Genomic DNA, 11,566 nt, shown 5'->3' on the forward strand with positions numbered 1-11,566 from the left:
CCCTGGATTTCAAGAGAGTTTCTCTATTGAGAATATCATTTACACGTTCACTCACCAAATTTCGCAAGCGTTACGTAACAAAATAGCAACGTCTGGTATTTTCTGTGACCCATATAAGGAATTTGTATAATAATATTTTCCGACATAAACTGAGGTTTTATGGTATTGATAATATATCCAACCAATGGACAATGTCATAACTAACCAGAAAAATGCATAAAATTGTACTTAGTAATTCAACGAATATAGTCCAGGGTCGTAATTCTAGCTTGGAGAAATCACATATGATGTCCCAAAGATTCAATCTTAGGTGCATTATTGTTCCTCACATATGTAAACAATCTTCCATCCAATATATAACTAAACTAAACTCCGCCCGAACAGGCCCAACGGTACCGACCGGCCTCTGTGTCATCCTCAGCACAAAGGCGTCACTGGATGCGGATATGGAGGGGTATGTGGTCAGCACACCTCTCTCCCGGCCGTATGTCAGTATACGAGACCGTAGACGGTACTTCTCAGTCAAGTAGCTCCTCAGTTTGCCTCACAAGGGCTGAGTGCACCCCGCTTGCCAACAGCGCTCAGCAGACCGCATGGTCACCCATCCAAGTGCTAGCCTAGCCCAACAGCGCTTAACTTCGGTGATCTGGCGGGAACCGGTGTTACCACTGCGGCAAGGCCGTTGGCTTCCATCTATGACAAGGAGAATTAGTTCTTTTCGCAGGTGACACTAGTAATCAGCACGTATACAGCAACAGATTAAACGGTAAACAATGTTCTTAAAAGTGTCATTGAGTGGTTTTCTGCGAATGCTGCCACTCTCAATTTTAAAAAGACACAACACATTTAGAAGTACTACACCAGTGATAAGTGTAACACATAGTGACGAAATAAGGAACAGAGTGTATTTATTGATGAAATTTTAAACTGGAAAAAGCACATTTTGGATTCCTAAAACAACTTAGTTTAGCCACATTTGCACTTAGAATCATTGCAAGCTTTGGGAAGAGAGAAGTCATTGATTTGACATATTTTGCATACTGTCATTCAATAATGTTATGAGGAATGATGTTCTGGGGGAGTTCATATTTAAGAAAGTAAATCTTCATTGGTCAAAAACGTGCTGTAACAATATAGTGGTGCCCAAACACGATCATGTTGTAGAAATACGATTAAGGAGTTAGGCCCTTTGACTATGGCCTCATTGTATATTTATTTCCACACGAAGTTTGTTGTAAATAATCCACTGCAGCTCAAAAGGAACAAAGATGTACATAATTACAACACCAGCAAAAAAAAAAAAAAAAAAAGACATTCATTACTCCACATTAAGGCTGTCTTTAGCACAAAAAGGGTGTACAAAGCTGCAACCAAAATGTTTGATCATTTACCCAGTAATATGAAATTTTCAACAGACAGCAAGGTTAAATTAAAAAAAAACTGAAAAAATTTCTGCTTGACAATTATATTCCGTAGAAGCATTTCCACTATTATAGTGTGTAAAAGGGGAGTTTAGGAATTACTGACTCACATCTGTAAATGTAAAGAGTGTACAAATGTTCATTATGTATTCATATTTACAAATTAGGTTGTGATGTGAATGTAAAGACTTGTTCCACGTCATTGCGATTTATCGTGCAGATGATCCATGGAACATGAAACTAACTAACAGAGAGAACAAACCTCCGACCTCCTCGTTCTGTCATGTCGTGGGCTTCCAACACCTTGTCATCTGTTCGTGGGTTCATTGTCCTTTAGACACTTTCGCCGTTTCCGAAATGCTCGCTCGCAGGCTCCCAGTCTCGACAATCAGCCACTGCTCAGTGACGCCTATATCATTGGATTTCCCCATTTGCAGCCTATATCGTCACTAGAATGATTCCCTATTCGTCACCGCTCAACTTAACAAAAATCCTTACCGCGTCACCTACCCACAACGTCAGTAGGCGGCATTCTAACTCACGGTGGACAGTGGTCATAATGTTTTTGTTAATCAGTGTATGTTGTCGAGAGTAACAGTCCTATCATGCTTCGGACGGTATTTCCTCTTCTTACGATGTCTACACATAAATAACCACACGGTGGATTCTGATAGATTATTTGGATCCAATGGCATAACTGTCTTGAAATTTTGATTGCTAAGAAACTTTGTGGAACGAAATCTGAGGCTTTTCAGGGGCCATGAAACACTGTCTCATTTTTTAGTCTCTTACTTACAGCTTTCTGAATCTCGTGAATGAACACAAGAAGCAGAATTTCATTCGATCAGTGGTTCATATTATATCTTGCAGTGAAGTTTGTCGGCAACCAAAAATGTCATCGTGTGCAATCACAGACGTGTACTATATTTTTGCAATAACTTTACCTCGTGTAAATTCGTCTGTGGTTTATATTTTTATACTTAAAAAAATCGCCAGTCAAGTACAGTGAATTCGTTTTCTTGTCCGTACTATTTAGTCTTCTTAATTCAAAGAATTAGTGCGTAGTACAACAGTAAGAACTGGATATTTCTGACGAGGAAACTGACACCAGAAAAGAGAGAAAGCTTATCATTGCTTTCGTTCTCACCTTTAATTTCGACATCCGATCGAACAATGTGGCGGAACAGTAAGACACTCTCCAGTGGAATTTACGGAACATCCTGTGTATGATCTCTCATGTAACTGTATTTATAAGATTTATTTTTTTCGGAATGTAAAACTGTCTTATGTAGATGTTAATGAGTCACGCTCAAGGAAATCAAGTTTATTACGTCCAACACCTGAGATGAATATGGAAGCAAGTAAGAGACAGCTGAAGTCAAACGGGTTTACGTGAGACGCAAGAAGTACGTTAACACGAAATAGCTGACCTATTACTGACATCTGTTGTGTAGTGGAATTAGTGATACCAGAACAGATGGAACTTAAAGACTTATTTGCTTGAGAGATATAAGAGACAATGTGTGTTCTGCAGTAGACCTCAGTGTCATATAAGTGTTGTATGAAACGAAAGAAAGATAATTACTTTTCGGTTTAAGGAAGAAGCGGGGTGAGTACCAGTTACAGTAAAGTTATTGTGAAGGCGTCTGTTTGTAATACTGAATTGAGTTTTGAGCAGTAAGTACGCAGATACAAATAACATAGAAAACACTCACCGCATGCTAAATCTGATGCTGTCAGAGCGTTCCTCGGTTTTCCGAAATGCGAAATTCTTTGTCTGCTTTTAAGACGTTAACCCGCGGTCAACATAAATCACACAATTTGACTTTAATGAAACTCTTGCTCTGCAGAGGACTGTGCGTTGTTTTGGGACCTCCTGGGAGATTAAACCTACGTACTGTAATACGACTCTTGTCTGGAACCTTGTCCTTTGCAGATAATGCGCTAATCGACATATTTCCGTATTTGGTCTACCATCTCTGCACATTATAAAATGAAGTTACCCGTTGCGTGTTCCTGTCTGTACGTGAAGGCTGATCTCAAAAACTAGTGCCGGAATTTTCATGACACTTTTCACTAACAGAGAGACTGTTCCACGAAAGATGGTACTGCTGCTCCAGACAAGCCTTCCGACCATAGATACTTCATGCCACTCTGGGGCAGCCCGCTAGTACGTACGCTCTCTGATCAAATGCAACCAGATACCTGTGAGTGTACATTAAAATGGGGTGTGTCCGTCATTCGTCCGTCTGACGGCTTGAACTCTACTATGGACCCTTTGACTCAGGTGTCTGAATGTCTATGAAGGAGTGGCGCCCAAATTTTGCTCAAGAACCGAAATCAGAGAAGTTAGCGATGTTTGACGCTGCGATGTGGACCAAAGTCGACATTCTAGGTCATACTGAAGGGGTTTATTAGGTTCATGTCGAGACAGGGCAGGCCAGCGTTTCCAGAAATATCACTGCCCAAGAACCATTGCTTCACAGATGGTGCTTCATGCTGATACAAACAGTCACTGTCTTCTAACTGATCCTCCACTGAACGCAGTATATAGTGTGTCCACATTCTTCCGCATTTAGCGTTTTCTTAAGTATAATGAGGAGACCGCACACTAACCACGGAAACCACTTCCGTACTGTTACACCACCAGTGAGCTACACATGATGGTAAGTGGAGCTCCCTAGACATTCGACAAACCGAAGTGCTTCCACAGGATTCTCTCGGGGTATAGCGTGTTTAATCACTCCGCATTACTCGTTTCGGTCTTCCAATGTTCAGTGGCATCGCTCTTTACATCACATCAATTGTCAGCATTGTCCACAGAAACACGTGGTGTATGAGGAGCTGCTCGGCCATAGTACCCCATCCTTTTTAACCCAGTACTCACAGTAATTGTGCTACCTGGACTAATGGTAGAACTTTGGAACTCATTAGTGATTCCTTCCGCTAATTTCACGAGATTTTTTACCGTCACCTTCCACAATATTCGACGGGCCGTGTCCGTCAGTACACGATGTCTACCGTGTCTTTGTTTACCTGTGGTTGTTACCTCATATTTACAGTTCACAGCCACATCGCCAACAGACGGCTTGGGCAGGACTGAGATGTTGAAATGTACCTGGTGGATTGGTTACACAGATGACTAGTCCATGTGCGAAGTCAATGAGTTCTCCTGGCTGGCGCATTCTGTTGTTACTGCTTCTCTCTGACAACACAGTACTTCCTGACCCCCTTTTAACTGCCGTTCTGTCGCTCGTCACATCTATGGCCCATTCCACTTTACATAGCGGTGTTCGCATACTTTTGTTCGGATAGCTTATTGTAAATTAATGTCCCACCTACCTCGTTTTTGTGTCTGTATGTGAAGACCAACCTCAAGATCTACTTTACAGACTTCGATAAAGGTTTCCATCAATAGATAGACTAATTTACGGGAAAGTTTCGGTTTACAATTTATTACTGCTCTGCCGGATAGATTCTTAACGCTACTCCACGAAGCCATGACAAGTCGGTAGTTCAGTACTAAATGCATACCGTCTTCTTGATCTTAACAGGTACTCTAGGTCTCACGCGTGTTCGTATCTAACGCTTCATCTTTGATTATGTGACTGAGCTATCCAGACGAGGTTCATAACCGAACCTTACGGTTGCAGTTTGCTAATACCGTCCCCCGCTTTCCGTACAACACAGAAAAGTCACTGTGAATAGGGGAGGGATACTACAAACAGAAATGAAGTTTAGGGGAGTCATGTCAGCATAAGGTCGGTACGAGCTTTGGGATGGAAATATATGGTTCTAGGTTGCAGACCCGGTCCAGCATATAGCCTTAATCTGTCGGTGTGTATCATTGCTAAAACTGTGTGCCAGACCACAACCCAGAAGTGAATTTTTACCTTTGGAAGGATGGTTGAGCACAGTTTACTGCCCCACTCAGCTAGACTCCACTGATGCCTGAAAAGGTGGGACGAAGGAACTATCAGATGGAGGTAGACTTAGAGACATAGCTGTGTGGCCCTGTTGGCAGAGTAAATACCAAGGATATCATTTCGACTCTCTGGGCCCCACAAAGATATAGTTTGACATACTATAAGGGGAATTTCATTTTACTTGCAGTACTAGTTCTATACGAGAAAAGCTTATCGTCAAGGTGCCAAAGATGGGACAAAAGTGTAAATATGACAGATCTCACCGTCAGTCTGACGTCTTAACGCACATAAACTGCTGGCTAGGGTAGTAAGATGAGTAGCGGACAGAAGTAACTGAAGAGGTATTGTATGTAGATTAATTTGTTTCAGAACAGGCAAAGGAGCCATAGAAGAGATTCTATTTGCTTGTAATGGAAGGAACAGGAAAGAAGGATCAGGATATGTTCATGGTATTTGTGCTCCTAGAGAATGCTTTCGACAGTGTAAAGAGAAGTAAGATGTTCTGAATTCTGACAGGATCTGAATACATGTACGAAATCTAAAAATATACGTAATCCGAGAGAGAGTAATAAAAATGGACGACGAAATAAATCCAGTGGGGGTTAAGGAAAGTGCGAGATATAATTGCAGATTATTAGCGTTGTCGTTTAAGTTGTGTGACGGAAAAGAAACGATAAGGATGAAAATGATTTTACAGAACATACACAAGGCTGAAGCTGTCAGTAACATAGCAATTCTAAATGAACTTTTGATTGCAATGATAGCATTATTAGCAAAGTTATGGGTTTAGAACTGTCACAGGTAAGTTAAAAGAAAAACAAGATCACAACACTTCCAGATGTATTAAAATGTCAGGTATGTAAAGAAGAGTACAATGAATAACGTAAGTTTAGCCAATTGAGTAACAGTACTTGTTGACGTTGAATAAGTTTGAAGAGTGTCACTCAGATTTTAGATGATTCATGATGTGAAGTGTCTTATTTGGATCGTGTTTGTATCTTACTGAATCGCGTACTTCACGAAAGTTCTACCCCTGATCGTTTGCGTAAGAATCCAGAGGCGCTATCTGCGTAGGCCTTTTAAAACTCTCTGACGCTATTCTACAGTCTCTTCGCTGAAATTAGAAAATGTAAAAGAATTGTCATCCATTATAGAATCTAATTTTTTTCGATATTCTTGAACTGCTTGAAGGTACTGCTGTCATGACATTTTACGCTTAAGCAATAAATCAAATAATTAACTAAAATAATTAAATACGTAATTTAAACCTACTTCAGTCATTGATACTTAAATGAATAAATTAAGCGAATGATCTTTGGATGTAACTGCATGAAACAAGGGAGGGTAGTATAAAATAATACATTATGCTTCCGGTTTCTGTCTGTGTGATCTTAGGGTCGAATCGGTAAATGATTTTTTTTTATTGCGGCTGATTTAGGAACCTGCATCTTCGAGACAGCTTTCAAAAACTAAATCTGTCATTTTCATAGCGCGAAAGTTGATTTGCTTTACGCCGCTTACCATCAGACAGAGCACGCAACATGTTATATATATTCGTTGACGACGCGTGGCATATTATAATGAGATATGAAAACAGCATTTTGTTTAAGAACACCAGATACAATCGTAAGGTGGCCCTGTGAATTCGAATTCTCTATCTAGTTGATTAGGCCAAGAAACTGATCTGAAATGGTTTATTAGCCGTCGAAAGAAACCTAGGAGGCATTTCACACATTTACAGTTGAGGACTTACATAAAAATACTTGGTTTCAGTTTTGCCGTTCCAATTACGTTACACGATTTGTACCAGAAGTGGCACACCGTTATTTGTCTCTTGTGCGTACCCGAAGTTATTTCCATACGAGGCTAAAGCAGAGAAGTCTCACATACTAGCTGCGTCCAGCTCTGCCGCCCGATCTTGACACAAAGGTATATTTAGCGCTGCTCTCAAAATAACGTGCACATATGGAGTAACTTTATAAAGGGAGGAGAAACTTTAGCTCTTCGCCTTTTAACACTGCTGCCGCTGTAGGGCAGCTCTCGGAAATAGTCTATCTGCCAAGAACTGAAGGGCAGTGTTTTGCAATGGAACCAACCATCTTCTGATGTAACCCGTCGTATTTACAATGTACGGCATCAGATAGGACACAAAAAGTTTTGATTATGAATGAAAAAAAGGAAGAAATTGATGTGTTATTCTTCAATATTTATTATTTTACAAACCTATTTTGTGCTGTAATGCCGCACGGGGTAGCCACGTGGTCTAGGCGTCTTGTTACGGTCCGCGTGGCTCCCCCCGTCGGAGGTTCGAGTCTTCCCTCGAGCATGGGTGTGTGTTTTGTCCATAGCGTAAGTTAGTTTAATTTAAATTAAGTAGTGTGTAAGCTTATGAACCGATGACCTAGGCAGTTTGGTCCCATAATATCTTACCACAAATACAAAAATACTCTGCTTTTATGCTGTCGTCAGCTACGAAGATATACATAAATGTACCTCACACACATACATTACTAGACGGGCAATACCGTGTACAGTATTACTGGTGTCGCTTTTGAATCGAATATGGCGGTGACCACAAAGGACGTGTTAACAGCTGTTTATTTACTGATAAAACAGTAGTAAGAAAGGGGAATAAACTGCTATAACTACGTTACCCGTAGGGTTTTGACACAACAGTCAATATATGCGTCGTATTCGGTTGTAATTTTCCGTATAGCAGACGGAAGATACAAGGAAATAAGCTTGTTTCAGTGCAAGCCCAACTAGCTACATCTTACGTATTTTTGCTTTTGTTGTGTCTGTAAGCCTAAACAATTACATAACAGTTTGTCTTATCTGAAATAATGACAGAGTTTATATATTTTGTATGTATTTTAAGCGGTTTAATAAATCTAGTATTAATAGACGTAGCTTAATGATGTTTTAACCAGTTTTGATCAATTTCGGCTTTTATTCGAAAAGTGTCCCGTAAGTAGAATTTGCTACTTGTTAATAACAAAGTCTTTATTCATTTGAGTGGTCTTGCGAAAACTATAATCTGCTTTAAACGCTTGTGTATATAGCTTGTTCCTCTTCGCATTATAAGATTCTACAATGTAGGCTAATATGTGCTCAACTGCAGAACTTGTTTAGATCACTTCGTAAAGCCTACAACGAAATTTCGTTTCATCAAACATCAGGCTTCAGTAAAAGATGCGTCTTTGCCAGTCTAGTAATGTATGCCTGTGATCTAGTTGTGAGATTTTGGCGGTACCAGAGACTTTAAACTATGTGCATCTATAGAGTATCTCAGTTGGTTTTCAAAGATGACAGTTGCTATGTTTGATTTAGGACTAGGAGCTGTTTCAGTAACGTACGATGAAAATCTATTTAGTTTAGCTAAAGTGTGTGACACTTCACGTAATGAACTTTTCATCCTGAGGTTATATCTCACTCTTGCCGAAGGGTAAAAGGAAGAAACAATGTGTTCACTCAAAGCGAAACCCATCCAAAAACAAATATAAACAATGAACTATCAGATATTAGAACACTTGTTCTTAGAAGAAAATGTAAGTCGAATAGTACATAGTAAATTTTGGTGACACGTCCCAAGATTTTAAACAAGGTGCATCCACAGAGAATCTCTTTGTTTTTCAAAGATCACATAATTTACTACATATTATCTACTTATTTTTTTGGTTCTCAGGCCAACTGTTGTAATTTGTCGTTAGTCCATTATTTGTCACGTATTTTGTCTGAGCTAAATAGTTTTACATGACATTTTTCTGAAATAATTCCTTTCGTTTTGTTCTAAATCAAACATTAACAATTGTTTTCTTTGTAAACCAACTGAGATTCTCTGTATATGCACCTAGTTTAAAATCTTTGGCCACCACAAAAATTTCACACCTACATATCGCTGGTAGGCAATGAAAACCTCGTAATTCCATTTTATATTTTGCAGGTGAAGCAAAAACGGTTTCTAAAAAATTAATACTGATATAAAAAGTAGCTACATGTGTAACTGTACAGTAGAAACCTGATTATTGACAGATAAGAGAAATCCATGCACTTCCAAATCTCTCTGATTATGGAGTTACTGTTTACTGGAATTACGAGTTTTCGCAGACTGATGGAGTTACGACGTTTTCATCACCTGCTATCGACATATTTATCTTTGTACCTCACGATGGCGTAAAAGATGAAAAAATGTTTATAAAATAATAAATATTGTAGAATATTAAACCAGTGCCGCGAATTTTTTCATTCATAATGTATAAAATATTCTGCCAGGAACCAAATGAACAATCAATTAATGCAACGAAAAGTTACGATTTCATTTTCTGAACTTTATGCGACAGGAACTTAACATCATCAAGAATTTTTTACAACTAGTCTATTATCCTTTCTTGTTAGTGTCATCTCACGTCTACGTAATTTCAATGCGTTCTTTATTAAGACATAGAATGAAATACACTGGAGGAGAAGGTTTAATATCCCCATCTGGTTATTTTGCTGTTTCTCGCAGTCATTTTAGGCAAAATCTGGGATGGTTCCTCCAACAAATTGACGAAAGATTGGTGCGTTCAAAAAGCGAAGGTAATTTTATAATTTCGCGTGATGAATTATTCCGATTCCACATTTTTTTCGCTGTTGCACTGGAAACATGTGTCGAGAGCGTCTGTCTAATGTAGTACAGCGTGTCTTTCATCAAAGTCCCCATCCTCCCCCACCCGCCGCCAGACGCTTATACCTACGAAATAGCACTATTAAACAAATTCCTATTTATGAGCTACTTTGTAGTGATTATTATATAAATTATTCGTAATGTGTTGACATTTTATTTAAAGTAATATAAAGTTACTTCTTTCAATCGGTAGTGAGAAAGCAAGGTAAGTAAAATATAGCGATGTTATGTCAACCTTGTTTCAATAATTATTATCTTTGTACGAATGAACCATTGTTTTTAATTATTCCTGCTTCCCTCTCCGGATTCTGAATGATACAACACTTTTCGATTTCTTGTAGTTGATAATATAAAGTTTAATTCAAAAATTTCAAAACTGTCTTATTTAAGCAAATCTGTTATTCTGTTAGCTTTAACTGAGCCACGAAAATAATTTTTTGGCCATTTAACTAAGTTATCGGCGCTCCGTTTGGTGGACCAACAACTGAGAGCAATCAGCGCTCTGTCATTAGCTATTTTGTTATTTAAAGTCGAGCTTGCAGTTTTAACTTGAAGGACAATAATCTTTTTTCATAACATTTTCCTGCATATGAAAATTAATTTACTTAGGCGGTTATGCGTCACCAAACATGCTAACAGGCAACATTGACTTTTGGTCTGTATCTTCAATCTTTTAATGTACAAGGAAATTTTAAAATACAATTAGAATTCTAATTACCACTTAGTTGTGGAAAGTAAAGCATACTTGTTACATCGTTGTTGGAGTAGGCTTTTGATATACACTTTTAAAAATACCATTGTCTCGGAAATAAATTAAAGGAGTGGCACGAAAGGAATCGCTTCATGTCGCAACCTGTTTTTAGGACCTTTTTTGTAATGCTACTGAATTTTATGTATGTACAAATTTTTGTATTACATATTACAAATTTTGTTTTCTCTTTTTCATGGTTTTCGGCCCACCACTGATAAAAAAGTTATTGGAAAGTTGACAAAGACCAAATAAACCAATAACTACAAAAATCAAGGAGAGAATACGGAAATATTGTAATAAATTTTTAGTACAATAATTCATGAGTCGAAATACATCAGAATACAGGAAGTAAGGATATCATTGTTTGTACCTCTGTCTTGTATGTTGCAATTTTATATCAACGCGGTAGATGGTTCCTGACTCATGACGTACTTCAGATTAGGTTTTCAAATTATGTTACACAATTTCTTTGTACATTGGATTAGCGACAACAATACGACTGACTGCGTGTCGCGCCAGCAGTATGGAATAGCGCTGCTGTTTGTTTACCCAGATTGTACTTCAGATGAATTAATAAAATCTGAATTATGTCAGATTAATAGCATTCTGAGCAAGGACCTCCGTCAGTGGCGGGAAAATGTAAGTATTTAGACGAAACCTGGTACTGGGATGAACCAATCTCTTACTTCGATATATTAAGAATTCTAAAGTCCAAACTACCTCTTGACATTAGGGAAAAGATAGTGCATGTCCCGAAAGCTAATTTGGAACATTTTATGTTCATTTTAGATTCCATTGACTT

At 38.5% G+C, this 11,566-nt stretch overlaps 1 pseudogene; it reads right to left on the reverse strand.

Moving 5' to 3' along the window:
- Positions 1-569: 569 nt before the first annotated feature.
- Positions 570-687, reverse strand: LOC124607916 (annotated as a pseudogene).
- Positions 688-11,566: the final 10,879 nt, after the last annotated feature.

The sequence above is a fragment of the Schistocerca americana genome, chromosome 3 (assembly GCF_021461395.2).
Source record: "Schistocerca americana isolate TAMUIC-IGC-003095 chromosome 3, iqSchAmer2.1, whole genome shotgun sequence".
Classification (NCBI taxonomy): domain Eukaryota; kingdom Metazoa; phylum Arthropoda; class Insecta; order Orthoptera; family Acrididae; genus Schistocerca; species Schistocerca americana.